We start from the raw sequence: 19907 nt of genomic DNA, 5'->3' as shown, positions 1-19907 counted from the left end.
TTCACCGCAAGCAATAAAAGCACTGCACAAGAGGGTTCTTATTTTCTTTAGCTGCACAGATAATTAAAAGTTCTGCAGAAGTTAGTCCCCGGCCGGCTGTTCCCACCCCCATCTTCAGAAATGCAGAAAAAAAGAAAGCGAAGAAAAAACGAGAGAAGAAAGAAAAAGAAAAGAGAAAAGAGGGGGGAAAAGGAAAAAGAAAGGGAAACAAGAAAAATAAGCCACTGCTTTTAAATACCAGCCAGGGGAAGTCAAACTATGTACAAATCCTGCTCAAAGAACGAAGAGCAGCAATCCTTTTTTTGTAGCTGAATCCGCGCGTTTTGCCCGTGCCCTACCTTCTTCTTTATGATTTAGTCCATGAAGTATTTTCCCCTTTACAGTTCTTCATATACAAAGCCTTCCCAGCCTCAGTTTATATCCCATCAAGCCGACTATTACAGAATTCCCCTGCAGCCCCCAAACCAAAAATGACTACCAGAAAAGGGAAAGCTGTTCTCTTTTTGTCCCTGCTTTGTTTACAGAGCTGTCAGTGGTTAGTTAAACTCTGCCTGGAATCTGGCATTTAAGGCCTGCTCTAAGATTGCTTCCTGTGCAGGGCTGGAGGCCTCAGCTTCCTCTGCAATCCCAGCCCCGGCGCTGCACTCGGAGCATTCCCACCCCCCAAAGTCCACTTTTCCCAGCCCCTCACTCCGCAGGGAAAGCCCAAAACTTCCAGAGGTGGCTCAGGAACTGCTTGCAGCTGCGGGCAAACCAAGCCAAGGTGCACTTGGGCATTATTTGAAGGGCTCTGTTTGCAGATGGAGATCTGTCTCGTGGCTTTATTTATGTTCCTGCCCGCCGGGGCAACAGCCAAGTGCCCTCCCCATAAAATCACTGGCACCAGCAAAGCCTTGCTTGGCTTCAGGGAATTTGTGGCTTTTTCTGCCCCTTTATTTGGATTAAAACACTGCTGAGGGCAGGGGTTCTGTGGAGGTTATTTTATTAGTTTACTTTCCCTGGGGGTACTTTTCTTCTTGATTTGTTCCCAGATTGGGGGATTTAAATTTTTGATGTTGCTGATGCGATTTTCCTCGCATTTGTCTGGGGCTGTTTTGTGGAGATTCAAGGGAAAGATTAATTTTGCAAATCTGATAGAGACATTACAATTGCTGCCTTTTTATAAATTCAGTTAGACCATGCATCTAAAAAACAAGCTGTAAACAGATTTTTTTGCCAATCTTGTGTTTACTGTTAGTGCTGGGTACCCCTTGAAGAGCCCAGAACAGCAAATCTTCCATTTTCTCCCAAGAAGTGCTTCCATCTCAGCCCACATGTGCAGCTAAATCTGGCCCCAGTTTCTTTACTGGAGGACTGTGAGTTGCAGGGCTGATGTGGTTCCCCCCGACTGGGAGACAAGGATCAAAGGAGGAATGGCACACTACAGAACAAGTTCAAAGCAGCACTCTGGGTTTCTGTGCAATGACAGTGTCCTCAGGAATTAAGACTTTACCAGGCAGCAGCATTTAGTCTGTGGAGCACAGTCACCATCAGGGATTTAAACAAAGAGTTGGCTGTTTGGATGACAGCTCACATGCTAGAAACAAGAATCCCAAAGCTTTTACCTGCTTTGCCTCCCCAAAGCAGATGTGCTTTGATATCTTTGATTTATGTGCACCTTCATCAGCTCCCACCCAGCCAGGCACATCCCTCTGGCACCTCTCAAGGCACAGACTTTCCTTCTGGGCTGCTCAAGGCCTTGTGCACCAGCATTACCCCCGTGCCCTCTCCAAATATCCCAGCCCATCCTCCACTGCTCTACATGGTCCTCAGCACCACCTCTCATCTCCAAAAGCTCGAGCTCTTCCTCGCTGAGGAAGTCTGAGGAGGATAATAACAACAAACCAGAACTATTCCTGTTCTTCCTCCCCTCTTTTCCTCCCCAGGAGCACTGGGGAGATTGCCCAGCAGTGATAAGGAGTTCCCTGATGCAGCAGATTTTCCCCATCCTCAGGATACTTTTCTGTCACGCAATGAAGATCAGATGGATGGATGCCTTGGGAGGATGTCAAGGGTTTATCCCAGTGGAGTGTCTCAAAGGACTGAGGCACAGCCACTGCATGACATTCAGAAAGCTTTCAATCCAAATCTCTCTTTCAAAACTCAGGAAGCCACTTGGGAAATGGAGTTCAGGTGAACTGTTTGACCTTTAGCTAGCAAGGCCATATTAGTGCAAGAAAAGGAGGCATCAGCCAGAAGGTTCACTTGAAGAAGTCAGCTATTCAGTGCTGTTCACTGTCTCCTCAGAAATGACAAGATGTCTTTCACCTCTGAGAACCACTTGACAATAACAACTAAAATTTCTTCCCATTTCCACAAAAATATATAATATAATACAATACACATTATTATACATGGTATAAAATCTAAGATTCTCAGAAGACTCAGAAATTGTTTTACTTACTGATGTAGGTATCAATTATTAGAAGTGTTTTCAACAAGCCTTTTTTTTTTAGTGTGCACATTTTAATGCTTCTTTTTTAAGATTAAAATTATTCATGAGTAAAAACATCCTGGGACAAAATGTAACACTCCACCAAGCTCCCCTCCATGGCCTGCCTTCAAAGCCACTTGGGAAAATGTCTCTCTGCATGACCTTCCAAAGTGTGCAAAGACATTTCATTTTTCTACTCTGATTGCATATTTATTTTCCTGTAACACTTATCTTTAATAAGTTGGTGTCAAACCAAAAAATTTCATTTTCTGAAAAGAGGAAAACTATTTCAAGAAAACTGTTACAAAAGCAATCCTTCTTCCAACCTCAAAAGGAAAAATTCCCTAGTTTTATTTTAAATGTAAATTTTGGGGCTTCAAATTAAAATGGAAAATATTTTTATATGTCAATTTATTTTTTTCCAAATTATTTTCAGGTATGTTTTTCATCAAATTCACCTAGACACCAATAAATTTTAAAGAAGCATAAATATATATATATTTATTGAATAAATGTGGATGTCTGAAATTATTTGAGCAGTTCTACTCCCCTGGCATCCATACCTATGTGCAAATTACTGGAACATGGGCTACTCTTACAGTGTGAAAAGGTCCACCACTTTCCATTTTGTTGTTTCTACTTCAAAACAAGACCCTGAGCATCTTTTCAGATTTTACACCAATGAAATAATCTGCAGTAAACTTGTGGGGGTTTTCCACCACCAGGTTCAAAAGAAGGACCTGTGAAGAATTTACCTGCACTGCCATGTTGCCTGAATCAGAATCACAGCAAAGTGTGTGCCCTGAAAATGTCATCTCTCCCCAAAAAATCCTTCACAAGCAATACCAGTCCCTCCCTCCCACTCTGCACCTCACATAATGCCTTTGGATCTTCAGCTGACTATGGTTTATTGCTAAAATTTGTTGAGTTTTTCATTGTCTTGCTAAAAAGTATTTTCTTCAAGGGCAGCCACATTTAATCCCTCCCAGAACAAAGCACACACATGCAAATCCCACTCCCCCTTATGTCTCATCCCATGAGAGACTTTGAAAGTTTTGTCTTTTTTTCTTCAAGCTTTCATCCAGGTAGAAAGCACATGGTAATTGCAAATATGTGACAAAGTATTTTACTAGTGCTTGGTGGGAATATGCCTTTTGAAAGCAAACAATAAATTGGCTGAGTAGAAATACACACACAACCATATAATTGTATAATCCAGTATGGAGAGCAGAATAGCCTCCTGCTCTGGCTCAGATTTAACACTGTCCTCACCCTATTCCCAGCACTGGTTTTAGTGACAACTCAGCATCCAGGGGGTCTTAAAAAGAGATGAGCCAGTCTGGCAGCAAGCAAAATGCAAACTACTACTCAGGTCTTTAACAAGAAATGTCTTTCAAGACCTTCCAGTCACCTTTCCATTACACTGCAGGAGCTCCCAGGCTCTGATGTTTTGGCTGAACTTCTACACCAGCTTCAACCTGGCTGGGCCAAGAAACTTCAAACAAAAGCAAATTCCCTGACATGACACAGCCATGCACTGCACTGATGCCTCAGGTTTAGCTTTTATATTTTTCAGATTCTGTGCTGCTTTAGTGTGTGGGTCTGAGCTTCACATTAGGGGATGGTGAACTCTGTGCACAGAGCAGGGAGACAAAACAATTCCTTCTCTAGCTGGGGACCAGCTAATCCAAATTTCGGGCCCAAAAGTACAAACGTGGGCTGAAGAGAGAAAAACAAGCAGGATGGGACTTCATAACCTAAAGCTGGAATGGGACAATGAACTGCAAGATGCAAATGGAGCAGAACTGATCAAAGGGAGAGACCCTGTGCCCGGCTGTGCATTTTGGGACCATTTTGGTTCATCTTGGGTGCCGCCCTGGCTGGGCTCTTGGGCTGCCCATGGAGGAGATCCTTTGAATAAATCCCTGCTTTATTCTGTAACTCCATCCAGCCTCTGTTCTAGCTCAGCCCTCACAAGGCACCAGCTACAAGGCTCTGTGCTGCCCATGCCTGGTGACTGCATCACACAAGCACATTCCATCTTATTTCTCTCTTCGTACAACAGCAAATTTCCCAATTTCCTCATTCACCTGAAGGGAAGCAAGAGGATTTGGCCTAAGTTTCCTTGTAACAAGAGAAATCTGCTGAATTTCCCATCCTATCTCAAGACCTCTGCATGCTGTGCCTCAGGTGTGTCCCCTCCCTTTCTGTGCCCAACAAGCCTCTCAGGATGGTGAATAAAGGTGGGATACCAGCACAGGCCCATCCTGCACAATCCCAGTTCTGCAGGATCTGGTAGAAATTTCAGGACCCTTCCAAGCACAGCTACACAAAGTTTTCTTCCCATTGTCATGGTTTGGCATGAGAGACATTTAGGGAAGTGATGCAAAGCTTTGCCAGCCATGACACCCATGTGCTTGCAATTAAACATTTGATTGTCGTCTGACCTGTCCTCACTGCAGGATCAGGTGGTGACAGAAGACCTAAGTTGTTGCTGTCATTGCCCTCCGTATTTTTCTTAATACTACCACCAAAAGCATCAAATTTCCTATTAAATTTTGACTTAAACCAAGAGTGCATTCAGCTTTGTGACTTGCACTCCATTAATCCAAGTGTCCCATTTTCCCATTTTTGTCCACTTCAGGAGGCTCAAAGCCCTGGTGTCAAAGCATGGACCTTCCAAAGGTCAGAAAAGGACTGGTCAGTGAGAAGCACAAAGGGTATTTCGCATTAGCTGGCTAAATGCCATGACATGCGCTGTATCCCTAAGACTACCATTGCCCTTTCTTTCTACCTCCTCCACCTCAGAAGTGAAAACATAACCTCTCAATTGCCCCTTTTGAAGCTAAAAGCAACTCAGCAAGCAACACTCATTGTCTAAATGTGACTTGTTTAATCTGGCACCCGTGAAATGCAGGTATGACAAGCATTCTACTGCAATATCTGGGAGAATTAGAGTTCCTTAATCTATCTTCAGTCAAAACAAATAAATGTGTTTTTTATTAAAATCTGTCAGAAAACATTTGGAAATTATTTTCACTGCTCCCCTATTAATTCTGCTTTAGAAGCATTCAGTGCCACTCAGGTCTTTTAGAAACAGGCATGACTTCATTTAAATCAAAAGGTGGAGTTCAAAGGATTGATTTCTCCTTTGTCACACCTCATGCATGCTCCTTCTTTAATCCAAGATGTTAGATATCACTGGAATCATATATTACCAACAGTAAGGCTCCATAAATTCATTTTCAATGTTCCTTTCATGCAAAACCACATCTGCAATTGTTTCTGTAAATTTGGCCAAGCATTCATGTTGACTGCAGAAAATAAACTCTTGTACATATACATATATACACACGTACCCACAAACCTATATCAAGCAGCTTTATTCCTTCCCAAACAGAATAGCTCATTTGGGATTTGAGGCAAAATAAATACACTAGGTCACATGAACACAGTTTGATTCCTATGTAGCTGTTCCTTGTTTCATCTGACCACGCTTCTTAGGACTTCCAAGGGCAATTCATCAATGGCAAACCAACCTTGGCATAAGAAAATCAAACTTTGGTGTTTTCTCAAGGTCCCTGTTTCAGTTCTTCAAACTTTTCACTTACAGCTATTTCCAAACTGACTTTATGAGAAGAAGGCAGTCAATTACAAAGAATTTCAACATGGAAATCAAACCCCCCATCTGTTACAACCTCTGCTTTTGGTATGAATTACATTTTCCATCTCATCTTCCATGGCAGTGAAAGAAGCTCATGTACATTGGTGGGGCATCTGCAAACCTGATGAATAGATTAATGAACACCTCTGTGGCAACCTGACCAAAAATCTGCAGTGATTATACAGAACAGATTCCCAGCTGGTGCTTTGCAAGCTACTGGTGGCCCAAAGGACCAGGCCATGGTCCAAACCCTCAATTGCAGTAGGTACTGAACAGGTTTCACCAGCCCTGCCTGCAGCACAGGCTGCCAAAGTGTATGTCACAAATGTTCTTGAAGGTGCCAGGCCCTGTGACAGCTCCTGCTGCTACAGAACCACATGAAAATGTTGACAGGGAGCTTTTTATAGAATTTTGTTCCTGCCAGAGTTCACTCCTTGGGTTGATGCCTTTTCAGGACTACCTAAAACCAGAGGCCAGACAAAGTTAAGGGAATAAAAAGCCCTTCATAAATACATAAATAAATAAATAAATAAATAAATAATAAAAAAATAAATTTATTGAAGGGCCTTTAGGTACTCTTAGGGCAGACAAAGCCCACCCAGGGGCTACACCCAAAAATGAACAATGGGTCACAGGTTTTCATGTTTTTATAAATTTTGTCCATTTGCATATCGGGGGTTAATCTTCCAATTACAGCTTAAACAGGTATCAGCAAACATTGGTGCTGCTGCCGCAGCAGGAGCTCTCAGAGCCAGCCAGTTGCAGTGGAAAGTCCCCATTTATCTTTACTCCCTTTGGCAGGCTGACTGCCTTTTCCACTCCTCTTCCTCCTTCCTTCCTCTCATCTACTGCACATTGACTTAAGGGCCAGGCAGAGCTTTCTCTTGACATTTGGATTTGCATGTACTGGTCCCACCCCTGATCTCTGTGACATTTGTCTATCATTTCCCATTAGCAGAAGAAGGAAGGAACAGGACATAGCTGGAAGCTGCTGGCATAGCCACTGGTTCTCATGGCAGGAGGATCGACCCTTGACTCTCCCCTCCAAGTGTCCTCTGAATTATTTCAAATATGTGGTCCCCAAAGATCAGAAGGTACTGAAATATTATTCATACACAAGCTAGAGTTGAAATCTTGGTCCTGTTGGAATTCTTGGCACATTGCCCAGAGACTTCAATCAGGACTGGATTCCACCCTCACAGGCCAGATTCCTCTAATATGCACAATGGAAGCTCCATGGGCATACTCTGCATGCCAGAAGCTCGTGTAGTCTCAGATTTTGCCAATATAGGCTGCTTCATGCTCTTGTACCTTTATGCACACACATGCAAAGGCAGAATTGCTTTTACTCTCGCAACCCTTACTTGTGGGAAATGAGTTATTTTTACATGTACCATTACCACTGAGGGAACACTCAGCCTTTGCTGCAGATACAAAGTGCAGTAAAAGCTTCATTGCCCTTTACCAATGTTTAACCATAAGTCAGAATAACGCAGGTAATGATGATAAGGCAAAACACAAAGAAACAGAAGGGATTTTGTAGTCCACAAAGCCATTTGTAAAAGTGCTTCATCCCCAAATGAGCTCTGACTTGTGTTCACTTCTTCCTGCAATCAAACACTTGGAAGCAAGCTCATGGGCTATCATCCAATAGTTACTCTTGCCTTTTATCTGCTTCTACCAGCAAAGATCTTCATTTTGATAAATAATCACAAGATTAGTGCAGTTCTTGCCCTGTTAAATGACAATGCCAATTTCCCACTGATTTCTACTAGGAAAAAAAACCAAAACCACAGAGAATGGAAAAGAGTATCACACAGGCAGAAGCAGCTGCACAACTGTGGAGAAGCTTCACCAATTCATTTCCCGAATGTATTTGTTTCCAAACAGGTTTTACAAATGTCTTAGCATTCTATTTACACACTTTCTCTGTATCTTTCAGGTCTTGAATTAAAAGGCTAAGGCAATGCCATTAAAAATAACGAAATGTTTGAACAAATCTTAAGGTGAGGTTCCAACAGCAATATTCACTCAGCCAGGCTTCAGACTCCACATGTTTTCTGGAACGTGTTTCAAAACAGAAAATCATGATACATTAAGCTACATAGTCAGTCATAAAACAGTAATAGAAAATAATATGAAGGTACAATGCAGCCAGCTTACTGTGGCTTCAGTTTTGTGTTTTCAACCCTTTTTGTGCTAGAACATGCAGCTCCAGGATCCAGCTCTAGGATCAACTCTAATGAGAGTTGAGGGAGTCTCTGTTGCTTGCTCTATTGAGCCAACACCAAGCAACAATACTAGGTTTTAGACATCAGCCCTGCATTTCTAAAGAAAATAGAAATATGACCAAAAAACCACAACACAAGCAAAGTTCTTTGGTTTGCTGATGCTTAACTAGCTTTCCCCTAAGAGACACTGAGTATTTTGAATCCAACCAGTTCCTTGGAAGAAATGAATCATAAATTTTCAAGGTGCTGCCAGTTGCTTTTAAACTTCAACGCATCTTCCCGCCCAATATCTTTACACTTAGACCAAAACAACACATGTCACCATGACAGACACATTGCAGCTGAAAGGCCAGTTATTCCATGGCAGAACATCATGGAAATCTCTAGAATTCCACCTGGCATGGATCCAGCTGCAGAAATTTCTGCTGGGCTTTTCCAGCTCACACTTCTGGTCATCTTTAAAAATGAAACCCAGATTGTTTCCTGCCAAGTAGGTCCATTAATTTATCTCTAATGATCAGCAGTTCCATGTCATTTTGGCTGAAAGCTGAAGCAGGAGGTCAGTCCTGGCTTTAAAGAGGTAAAGCAGGGCAGCCAAAACACAAAGCCTTTCAACATGACCATGCAAACAGGGTATATATACAAAATAGATGTATGTCCCTCAAAGTCTACATTATAAACCCCCACTATAGGCTGAGTTTAGCTGAAAACAAGGAAACAAACAATGTCACCAAACCAGAAGACCCAAAAACAGTGAGGATTTGGCCTGGCTCAGAGTCAAATAAGACAGGTGAGACCTGACAGTGTCCTGTGCCCACACAGACACACATAAATGCTTTGTATTAAAGTGACAAAAGAAAGTTAGGCTTGAGCACTGCATAAAGCCAATAAATTTTCAAAATGTTTCATTTATTTAGGAACAGCGCCTCAGATATCTGTGTGGTCCACAGGAAAAAAAAAAAAAAAAAGAAAAAAATCCATCAAATAAATAGGTGGAGGGGGGGGAAATATAATTTCTGTACTAAATGTTACCTACTACCATTTCCTAAATCCTCTTCCACAAGCTTCCTAAACCCCTATGGGCTCTCCTCCAGCCTCCCCTGCTGCCATGTAATTCCACCCAGCTCAGACTGAGACACAGAGCACACATGACTGCTCGCAGTGTAAGTTCTGGGCACCAAAGGCACATGAAGCCCCTTTTTCACAGCCACAGGGTGCAGTTGGATGTGTGCAGAGAAGAATCAAGCCAAAGTCCCAGATGATAACACTTGCAAACTTACAATGCATACTCCAGATTAAAAAAAAAAAAAAAAACCAAAACACACTAACCAGAAAATAGCTTGCACCCTTAAGGAGAACAAAGAAAATAAAATCCATATCTGAAAATCATAAACAAACCGCCAGATTTTTCAATGCTTACCTGAATCTAATAAAACCTTTACAACTTGTAAATACTGACAAGCGTCACTTCAGATCCTGTTAAAGGAGTCCCTTAAACATAAAAGACAGGTTGCTCTCTAGTTAAATCCTTTCTCCCTTGCTTTTCCACTACTGAAAGTAATTGAAAACAGAAGACATGCATCTTGGGATTACCTGACTTTTCAGGAAGTGTAAGTGTAATTATTTACATCGCACTGCGCACAAAGTTTGCTCTCAGTTGCACCCATCTACCTTCACACAAGGCCAATTAAAATCCAAATGCATCAACACTTAAAGTCGCATAAAATAAATGAACCTATTAGGTGATACCATCTGCAAGACACCCCTAATAAAATCCACATAAAGATAGCACCAGTTTTCTTAGCCAGAGAGTGCTGCACAAGACACAAATTCATAATGTGCAAACCCATAATGTTACTTCAAAGAAAATGGTGTCACAAACAACATTATAAAAACACTGCCCAAAGCAAGGTGTTGTATAGGGAATACATGTGATTTCAAAGCCTGAACAATGTGCACATACCTCAAAGAGAGCACACCCAGGGAACAAATCTGAATTTTTACCATCTTTGCTACTGCTTTAAGTCCATATTGTTTTGGTATTTATATTGAAAAGGAGACAGAAATATCTTTGGAGATGACTAAGCAGTTTCTTGATTTCTATTAAGCACCAAAAAGCAGCCTTGCCAATTTATCCATATTTAAGTTTCTACAACTTAATATAAACTCACTTCCAAGAACTACATAGGTCTTCTTAAAGTATGTGCAGCAAGAAGTCAATGCTGTGCCAGCTGGCAGATTAAACAAGCCATTAAATAGGCTCCTACTGAATTTAAAGGATTGTTTTTCATCTTTTCGCTCTCTTCTCCTCCACATCCAGATGTATTATTTAGGGGATATTTTCCAGTACCGGTAGAAAAAGTCAAAGAAATGCCCTTGGCACATAATGAGTTTTCCCTCCAATGTGGTCTCCTGCTGCACTTGGAATTTATTCCATTACTGTATGGCTTGCAGTGGTCCCAGAATACCTCTGACTATGAGGAAAATGTGTTTGGGTAGGTATGGTTCTTCATTTGAAAGCAGGGACATATGGGGTGATGTCCCATTGTGCCATCCCACATCCTTCAGCCCCCCGGGCAGGAGAACAGTGCTGCTCCCTACACATCATAGCTCAGAAAGGAAGAGTCAACCAGGACTAAGGGTAAAGCCACCAGCCTGTCCTTGGGTTGGCAGAGAAGCTCATTTCTCTGCAGTTCCTGCAGAACTCAGTGATAAGGATCAAAAACCAGCTCTGTTAAAACCCTTCATAGGACAGAGGTCTTCAGCATTTCATTTTTCCCTCAGAAGTTCAGTCTTAAAGTTATCTGATGTGGAAGAGGTTTTACAGCCACTTCTGTGAGCCAGAGGGAAGTTTGATAAGAGGATCCATGTTTGCCCCTGAAAGAATTTCCTACCAAGGTCATTGACGTAGAAACCAAGAAAGAAGGATGAATCAGAGAAACCTATGACTGTCTATTCCAATGAGCACTTTGTCTTTCCTGACCAATGACCAAAAGTGTAAACTCCTGAGTTTTGTAAGAATGTATAAAAACCATGCATTCTATAATAAAAACAGGATTTGAAGCCTTCTGAAAATGGAGTGTTGCTTTGTATTGTGACCATCTCAACTACGACAATCTGAGCTTCCTGATCCAGCAGGATTCAGAGGATCAATGAGTCTAGAACACAGATATTAAACCAGCCCAGGTGTCATATACAAAGGGAAAAAAAAAGCTAAATAGCATTATTTCAGATAAAAATGTCCATATTTCAGACTTCCAGACAAATCATCCCAAAAGATCCCAGCTGCATCTGCTCCCTGCGGCCATTTCAGGCTGACTGGAACTACAGGCAACTGAAGGAGCAGCAGTGGCTTATGAAATGCCTGATAAATAATTTTACAAAAATTTAAATTTTCAGGCCTCTCTCAGTATTTCAATTCCCAGGTAGTAAAAAGGTGCTCAGTCCCATAAGCCTGCTACTGAACAAGAAAAGCAAGAAGGGCTTAAAACCAAGAATAGGCACACAAGGAGAGGCTAGGATAGCCAGCACTGGAACTTGCCCATGGCTTGGAGCATCTCCTTCCCCAGGGCAGGCAGCCCCTCCAGGCTGGTCCCACAAGGAGAGTGAACCCCTTTGCTCCCAGCCAGACCCAGAGAACATCCTGGCCCCTGCAATGATTTCAGCATTTGGCTCCAGCAGGGTGTGATTTGCCAGAATTGTTCTGGGGGTCACAAACATCCCCGCTCCCTTCTGGAGGGGTAGTTTAGTTATTAATTGCAAAAGCTGAAGTGTAAAAACCTGTGTTTTGCATGTATTCTTTGTTTCTAATCCCCAGTATCCGTAAGGGGACTTCCTCACTTGGCTAGCAGTCGGGATTCATTAGACCTTTTATGATGATTCTTTCTGTTGTGCAGATATATGATGAATCTCAGATGTTTAAATAGCGTATAACAGTGCTCCATTGACCTTGCTGAGTACAGTTGGAGGGGAAAAAGGTAATTTTCCTCAAAGAAATGTTAAAAATGTGTCTCCACTATAGCCCAGATGCAGAGGATAAAGAAACTCCAGAGGGATTAAAATATTTTAGATTAATTTGGAAGAAGGCCACATTGTGTAAAGCCTGGTTAGTTTGGGCCTTTCCAATTCCACGCCGTATAAACAAACCCATTTAAACTGCATTTGTTAGAAGGAATGTTTTACAGAAAAAAAAAAATCCCCCAAAGCAGTTGTAACTCAAATGACCTCCAGTTCTGTATTCTCTCCTTACTGCCTAAAGAACAAACACATGTACAATATATTCTAGCCAGAGTTTGGGCAGTTGCTGCATGATTCATACTGCTTGAAAATGAAATCATTTAAGTAAAGGGATTCTGGCTCCCTCAAGCAAGGTTTTAAAACTGAAGCAAGGTTGGTTTTGGAGCCAGCTTCCATGCTTTGAAGAAGACCATTGCTTATAGATTTTTGCTTTGGGCTGGGTGGAAGAAATTAAAAGATGAAAGTAAATTGAAATCAAGAGATGGAAAGAAAGGGGAAAAGGGGTGGAAAGAAAAGAACCTTTAAGATCAATACAGATATGTAAGAATGAACCTAATGTTCAGCATGTCACTGACTGGCAGTAGCAAATCCTTAAATGTTGACTCACTTTCAAGGTCAAATTTGACCCATTTTACTGCTACAGAATAGAGGTTTTGCTCCCTCCAAAGGGAAAACTCAGATTCTAAATAACCATAACAAATAAAGATTTGCTGACCCTCACAAGTTAATCCAGTTGAGACACAAATGACCATGAGGGTAGCAGTGCACCAGCCAGAGGGGTAACAAAATGAAACACCCACACTTGAGTCATCTTGAATAATCAGCATCTTCAAAACAGTGGGAACTTTAAATAAAGGAATTTTCCTTATCATCAACCATAAATCTCAGAGTAACCCAACTTTAGGAATAACTTGACATGTGGATAAAGAGGCTTCTCCAGAAGCCCCAGGTCTCCTTGTGCTGTTGAAATGACACCCAAATACTTCCCTGCAACCCAATCACTGCACAAATTGCTTGCCCCAGAGGATGGGAGGCAGCTGGCACATCTGAGTACAAACTTCCCTCTCCCAAACACCCAAAAGAGCCAATATTATTTATTATTTCACCACTGAATGTCAGCATCTTGGAGAACAATATGGCAACTTGAAGCTCAGAACAATACAACTCAATAGTTTAGAACTCAAAATGAGGGGGGAAAGTTGTTTTCATTAAAAGGCATGCATTTTCAGATAATAAAAATATTAAATTCTAGGATTTGGGGGCTAACATCCCTTCTCACATCTTACATCATGGCCCTAAAACTCAACTGTGATGATGGCTTCTGCAGCTATCACACATTTGATAGCGCACAGTTTTCTTGCTAAAATGCTGCCTGTTTCAGTTCTCCATGTCATTTTTCCTCTGGGTTGTTTCTTCCCATTTGTGATTAACACGTTTCTCTAGCATCTCACATACATTTTCACTTTGGCTGCTTCTATAGCCAGCCCTGTGCTCCAATTCTCAGCCTCCTTGCATGGATGGAGGGGATACATTAAGCTCTCCTTGGAGATACTCCAGGTTTGCAAGGATATAACCATAAGGAGAAAGCTGGCTAAGGGGACTCTTACATCAACAAAAAAATCAAGACAGAATGTGGAACTCCTTGTGGTTGGGTTTTGTTCTTCAAATGTCATGTATGGACCTTTGTTTGTTGACATACCCCTCTACACATTCATGAAAACAAGATGTTCTCTTGTCACTTAGACTATCATGGTAAGACATTTTAAATAAATACTTGACATAATTTCAGAAACAGATGTTAGACAGTAAAACTGGATGTTTGCAATAGAAATGGCTGGGTCATATTTAGTAGTGCTTGGAATTTTCAGTTTTATGCTTCATATTATCACCAGCAATGCATGAAAACTCAACAGCTATTACACCCTCAACTTTTCTTTTGAAATGTATTTATCTTTAAAATTTATTTCAAGAAGTTTACAAGTAGAAGTGAATATTTTTCAATAACCTTAACTCTGCCTTTTCACTCACATGCTTGCTACAATTCTACTTATACGTATTTTTTATTTTCTCCATCTTCAGTAGGAGGTGGATTTGTTTGCTCTACCATCTCTCACAGTGGCTAAGAAAGTGTGAAACATACTCAACCTAAATTTTGCTTCTCTGGGCAGTTCTAGCCCCAGTGTTGCTCCCTTTAGTACTCCTGGTTAAGTATTTGTGTACTAATAACATAACTCCATTGTTAATATTGCTCTTCCCTGACTGATTCAAATGGAGCATGTCTGGTACCTGTAGTAATAAATTTTGAAAAATTGCTGGCTCTTTGTCCGGGGGCAGAAGTAAGATTAATTTGATTTCTTCATAAATTCCATTGTTTTGGTTTATTTACATGCTACAGCCAATTTTCTGTGGCCTGAGTTAGCCAGAGTCAGTGTGGTGTTAAGGTCAGAGATACAGCAGGGACACAGATGTGCAGTGACATCTCAGTCAGTGCTCATTGTTATTTTTTTTAGAGACTATGCAGACTTTTTATCGAATAAAATGCCCTGAAAATTCTGGTAAGAAAAAAAATTGAGAGAACAATTAACAAAAATTACTAAATCAATTAAATTTTACATTGAGATCTGTAGACTTTGCTCGTGTTTTGTCATTCAGTATTTGCTTTGTACGTGTAAGGAGAGCCGCACTTAGATTATCCTCACTTTTAACACAAGGGAAAAACATGACAAAGATTTGTGTCTCAGTGATGAAACTTGCAAAAATAGAACACTTAAGATAACCCAGACTTTGAAAAACATCAGTAAAAAGCCTCCTGAGCTCCATGAACATGTTGCAGGCTGCACATGTCACATAACTAGAGACTACAATTTTTTTGCCTGAGGCTCCCACATTTAACAAAGGGAAATGCTGCTTTCAACAAAAGATGCTATTCTAGTTATGTGCCCTTTTACCCTGCCAGAGGAACAGCTGGTATCATAAAGTCACAGCTAATTTGTATCATATCTGCACTAACAGTCAGATTTAGTTTGTATCAAACTTTCAAAGTTGGACTTAATGCCACTTGATGGATGACAGCTTTTCTTGCCTCCCCCCTTCTCAAAACATATTTAAACATTGCCTCCCACATAAAAAAAGCCCTCCCAATATTCAAAATACAGAGTCTTTAACAAGCTCACATAACCAAAATACATGTTAAATATAAATCATTAAAACTAGCAAATTAAAAAATCCTAAAGAAGATAACAAATACTATACTAGCAATTCTGAAGTTCAGTGACAAATCAATAGTGCTTTAAGACAGACACGTGGGTACCAAGTGTAATAGAAAAGAATTTTATCCTAAAAAGAAGAGCAGGAAAAAACCCTGCCTCAGGTAATCTCTTGAAGTTTGGGGTATCTGTTCTCCAGATTCCAGTCTGCTTACAGAGACTGTAAGGGTTTTTTCAAGGTCAGCACTCAACAATTTAGGGAAGACCAATTTCACTTATTTTTTTAGGGGACCTGTTTCTCATTTAAGCTATTAAATGTCATCTACTTTCATTTTAAGACCCCTGTTTCAGAGTGCCTTAACTGTGTAAAGGGACTCAAGTGAAAGTGAGCGTCAGGCCAAAGACTCAACAGCTCCAAACCTACAGAGCTCACGTGAGAAAAAGTTGCAAAAAAATAAAAAAAAAAAATTTAAAAAATCAATCTCTTGTTGGAAAATAGGCATGGGCAACTTCCAGAGTCTGGGAGTTCAAGCTCAGTTCATACCAACATCTAACAATGATGGTGTGCTGCTGAGGCTACCCCAGCACAACACCTGAGTACACAACACGAGCTGGAGACGAGATACTCTTTTCAAATTTCAGCCATTTCTCACTTCCACATTATACAGAAACACTGGGCCAAGGCATAGCATGATCTGAAAGCATCGCCAAAGTGTAGGCAAGGAAAATCTGTGTAATGCTGCACAGTGTAATCATTATCAGGGTTCTGAACAACTGGCCCCATTTATCAGAGGGAGATTGGTGTGCTCTGTGAAGTTACACACACCAAGCCAACAATGGCCCCGGGAAGTTGCACAGAGGACAAAGACACAGCTTCTGCTTGTCTCTGCTCCCTGATGGACTCCCTGCCAGTGTGCAGAGCCAAAGTGCAGCACATTCCAGCCACCTCCTCTCCAGTGAGCTGGATCTGCTCCCTACCTACTGAGAAGATGCAAATAATCAACTCCACTCCCTTCACCCTGAGCACAGCAGTGATTCTGCCCTTACATAGGATCTTTCTGCTTGTTTAGAATTTTTTAATAATTTTTTTTCAAATGTTCTTAAACCTCTGTCTGACAAGGCATGATTTGTCAGAAGCAGATTTCTCTTCAGCTACCCAGCATTTCCATTTTACAATTCCTAGGTGCTGTAATTTCTGGAAAATAAAAAATGTTCTTCATCCAAAACTTGGGATGAGTCACAACAGGTTTACTTGTTTGGGTTCACCCTTAAATGAAGAATAACTTTCTATATCTAAATGATGCTCTGGCTTTGTTTACAGCCACTCCAAACAGTTGTAACACCTCCTCAGCCACACAAAACCCACCAGGCTCTCATCTCTCACAAAAGAGTTTTGCCCAAAAAATGCCCCAGCTGTAGTTACAGGGAAACTTGGGCAAGATTGAGTTCTGCCCCTCCTTTTCTGAGTAGCAGAGAGGATGGATGAGAGAAGGAAGACCCTCTGTCCATCTAACTTTACCTCACAAAGCCATAGGAAATATCTGCAGAGACTCTACAAAAATGCTTTTCGCCTAAATTATTATTTAGGAGAAAAGCTGACCAAACCCATTCTTACACAATGTTTCCTAATGGCAAACATCTTTCAACAAAACAAACATTTCCAAGGGAAAATAAAAACCAATCCTCCCTACCCAGTGACTCTGAACCTTAACCTTTGAGGGTAGCACTTATTCTTGAAAGTAATTCATATAAGCATGTCACATTGCCTTCCAAAGCCAGGTTTGACTGTATTCAAAAACTAACAGAAGACTTTACAGGACTGTCATGATAACACTAACTGTTACTGCCCTTTATATTCAGATAGAGATGTGTCTCGTTTCCAGTACAGAGATAATGCTGTTTTTTTCCTTTCCAAATGAGTGTATTGGTCCACAACATGTGCTTTAATGATTTTTTTAAAGGCAACTAATGGCCTATTCCATGGTATTGTTATTCACATGCCCTAAAACCCATCCCCCTGTTCAGCTTTGCCATGTGAAAGTGGATGTTAAGTATGGAAAATATGATCAGATTCTGCCTTTGTGACAGAATTCTTTTGTCACTTTGACAAGCGCTGGCCAATCACCAGGGGGACTTCAGGATGAGAGAGGTGACATTTACCGTGCATCCTACACTTGGAGAAGATGATTGAGCCCCTAGAGGATGGATTTTCAGATGCAATTTCTGAACCAAAATAAGGAACCAGCCCCAGCTCAGCCTCAGTTTTGAGGGGTTGAAGTGCCTTCTTTCAACACCTGTCTACAGATACAACTCCAACTGCTGAGGTATCAGAAGCACTCTGGAGGGCAGTCACTGCTCTCTTTGGGCATCCAATCCTTAGCACAGGCAAAGAGGACTCACGTTTATGACCCCACTTGCTTTTGGACAGTATGGCCTCCTTTGCCTGGATTCATATTTTTAAGGAATTTAAATACCTCATAAACACACTACTTGTGGAAGCATGTGGGAACTTTAAGCTAGACATCTCATGGGAAGAAGTGTTCCATGGGAAATTCCACAACAGTTTGGCTGGTTCTGAATCGAAAAGAAATCCTAATTTTGAAACATCAGCATTTCCTACAACTGGAAATACCAGATTGCATCTGGCTTCAGTTTTAAACACTCCCCCCACCGAAGGCTCGAAAGTAACACAGAACTGCAAAACAACACCCAGGGCAGAGAACAGCCTGCAACGATTAGCACTTGCACAAACCTTCCCAGAAGTGCAGACAAAGTTAAATTTGCTTCCCCAAGGATGATGACAAAACCAGCTGAAATGGGCCCGGACCCAGCGATCCTGATGGGGAGGGAAGGCTGCTGGAGATGAAAGGCAATGCAAGCAGTGTCCTGCCTTCTGCTGTGTGTGCCGCCTCCTCCTCCTCACTGCTCTTGCCAAAAAAAGAGGGGCAGAGGAGGCCCAGGCACAGAAAGTGGTCCCCCACCAGTGACCAGCAGCTCCTTAGACCCTGAACTGACTGAAGATGATGGTATTTAAGGGAGCTGACTCAATGCTGAGGCAATATTTCTGACCCATCATTCTGCTGTCACAGACACTGCCTTAAACTTTAGGGCCAGTCCACAGTTTGTCTCCAGCCTGGAATTTCCGTATATTGAGGGGCTAAAGTTTACACACGTTATAAACACTTCCTCTAAATGGTTTGTGAGCCCCCACTTGTTCTGGCAGTGAAAGAACAATGTTTGTAAAAAAAAAAATGACTAAGTGTTCCATGTTGTAAATGGTCAGTAAACACAGTTACTTGGTCTCTCACATACTTCTCAGAGGCTGCTTGCTCCAAAAAGAAGACACAACAGGATAGCAGCACTCCAGCATATGATCATAACACAAATAAATATGATTTAAGACTCCCACTGCAAGAAAAAACTGCTAAAATCCAGTGGAGAAAACAGGGCTTTTAAAAGAATGGCTATACACCAACAAAATGATTACTGTAAAACACAATGATTTTTGAGTTGAAGGTAAAATTCCACATGAAATGCTTTAAAATCTACTATCAATTCTGAATAAAGTAGTCACTGGTGTCAGTGACACCAGAGGGACAGGAGCCAGGGGTCTGCTGCAGGATTCTCCACTGATTTTCACAGGAATTTGGATCAGCCTCCAAAGAAATAAGAAAAAACACAAGAAAAAAAAAAGCCTCAAACAAACCCCCCAGCTTCTGAATACCACAGGAAAGGAAGTCTGAGATAACTTCTTTGATCATACTCACAGGAAGGCAATCAGAGGAAATATTCTGAGCTTTTCAGTAACAAACCAGCTGCTTGATGAATCAAAATGACGACTCCAGAAAAATGAGGTGAACTCTATACAAAAACAGAAAAAAAAAGGACCTTATTTAGCAAAGGCATAATTACTCTGCATTCTTCATTTTTCTTTGGTAAAGTCTTTAATGACACTCCTAGAAAGCCAGGGCTTTTTTAGGTATGAAATAAAACTTTAAAAGTTTTAAGACACCAAGAAAACCCACTGTCAAAAGCTCTAGAAATTACAATTTGACAAAGGAGATTCTGATTTCCCAATATCTCTTAACCAAATCAGTCACTAAAACATCTTTAAGAAATGAAGCTTATACAGATTCTTGTTGTTAGAATAAGATGAAACATCTTGTCTGACCAGCAGTGAATTTTCACAGCACAGACAGGTTTCCAGCCCACCCCCCTAAGGATATAGGATATTTTCTGCAGAATAAAAAATGTTCAAAAAAGTACTCTGCAAAGGCAGATAAACAACAAGATGACAGTCTGTAGATGATGCAAAA

The 19907-nt window shown here is 41.2% G+C and overlaps 1 protein-coding gene across 4 annotated transcripts in view; it reads right to left on the bottom strand.

The window, feature by feature from the left end:
• The window catches only part of CALD1 (caldesmon 1), a 171272-nt gene that overhangs the window by 83344 nt on the left and 68021 nt on the right, over positions 1–19907 (bottom strand). For 3 of the 4 annotated variants that reach the window (XM_031060512.1, XM_031060513.1, XM_031060515.1), the window contains one exon: positions 19359–19452. The gene's annotated coding sequence lies outside the window, so the exon portion shown is untranslated. Of the gene's footprint in view, positions 1–338; positions 569–19358; positions 19453–19907 lie in introns of those variants that run through there. The other variant, XM_031060514.1, reaches the window with a different exon arrangement.

This window comes from Geospiza fortis, unplaced genomic scaffold (assembly GCF_000277835.1).
Source record: "Geospiza fortis unplaced genomic scaffold, GeoFor_1.0 scaffold13, whole genome shotgun sequence".
NCBI classification, from domain to species: domain Eukaryota; kingdom Metazoa; phylum Chordata; class Aves; order Passeriformes; family Thraupidae; genus Geospiza; species Geospiza fortis.
The sequence above is the reverse complement of the archived record's forward strand: the minus strand, read 5'-3'. Positions and strand labels throughout refer to the sequence as shown.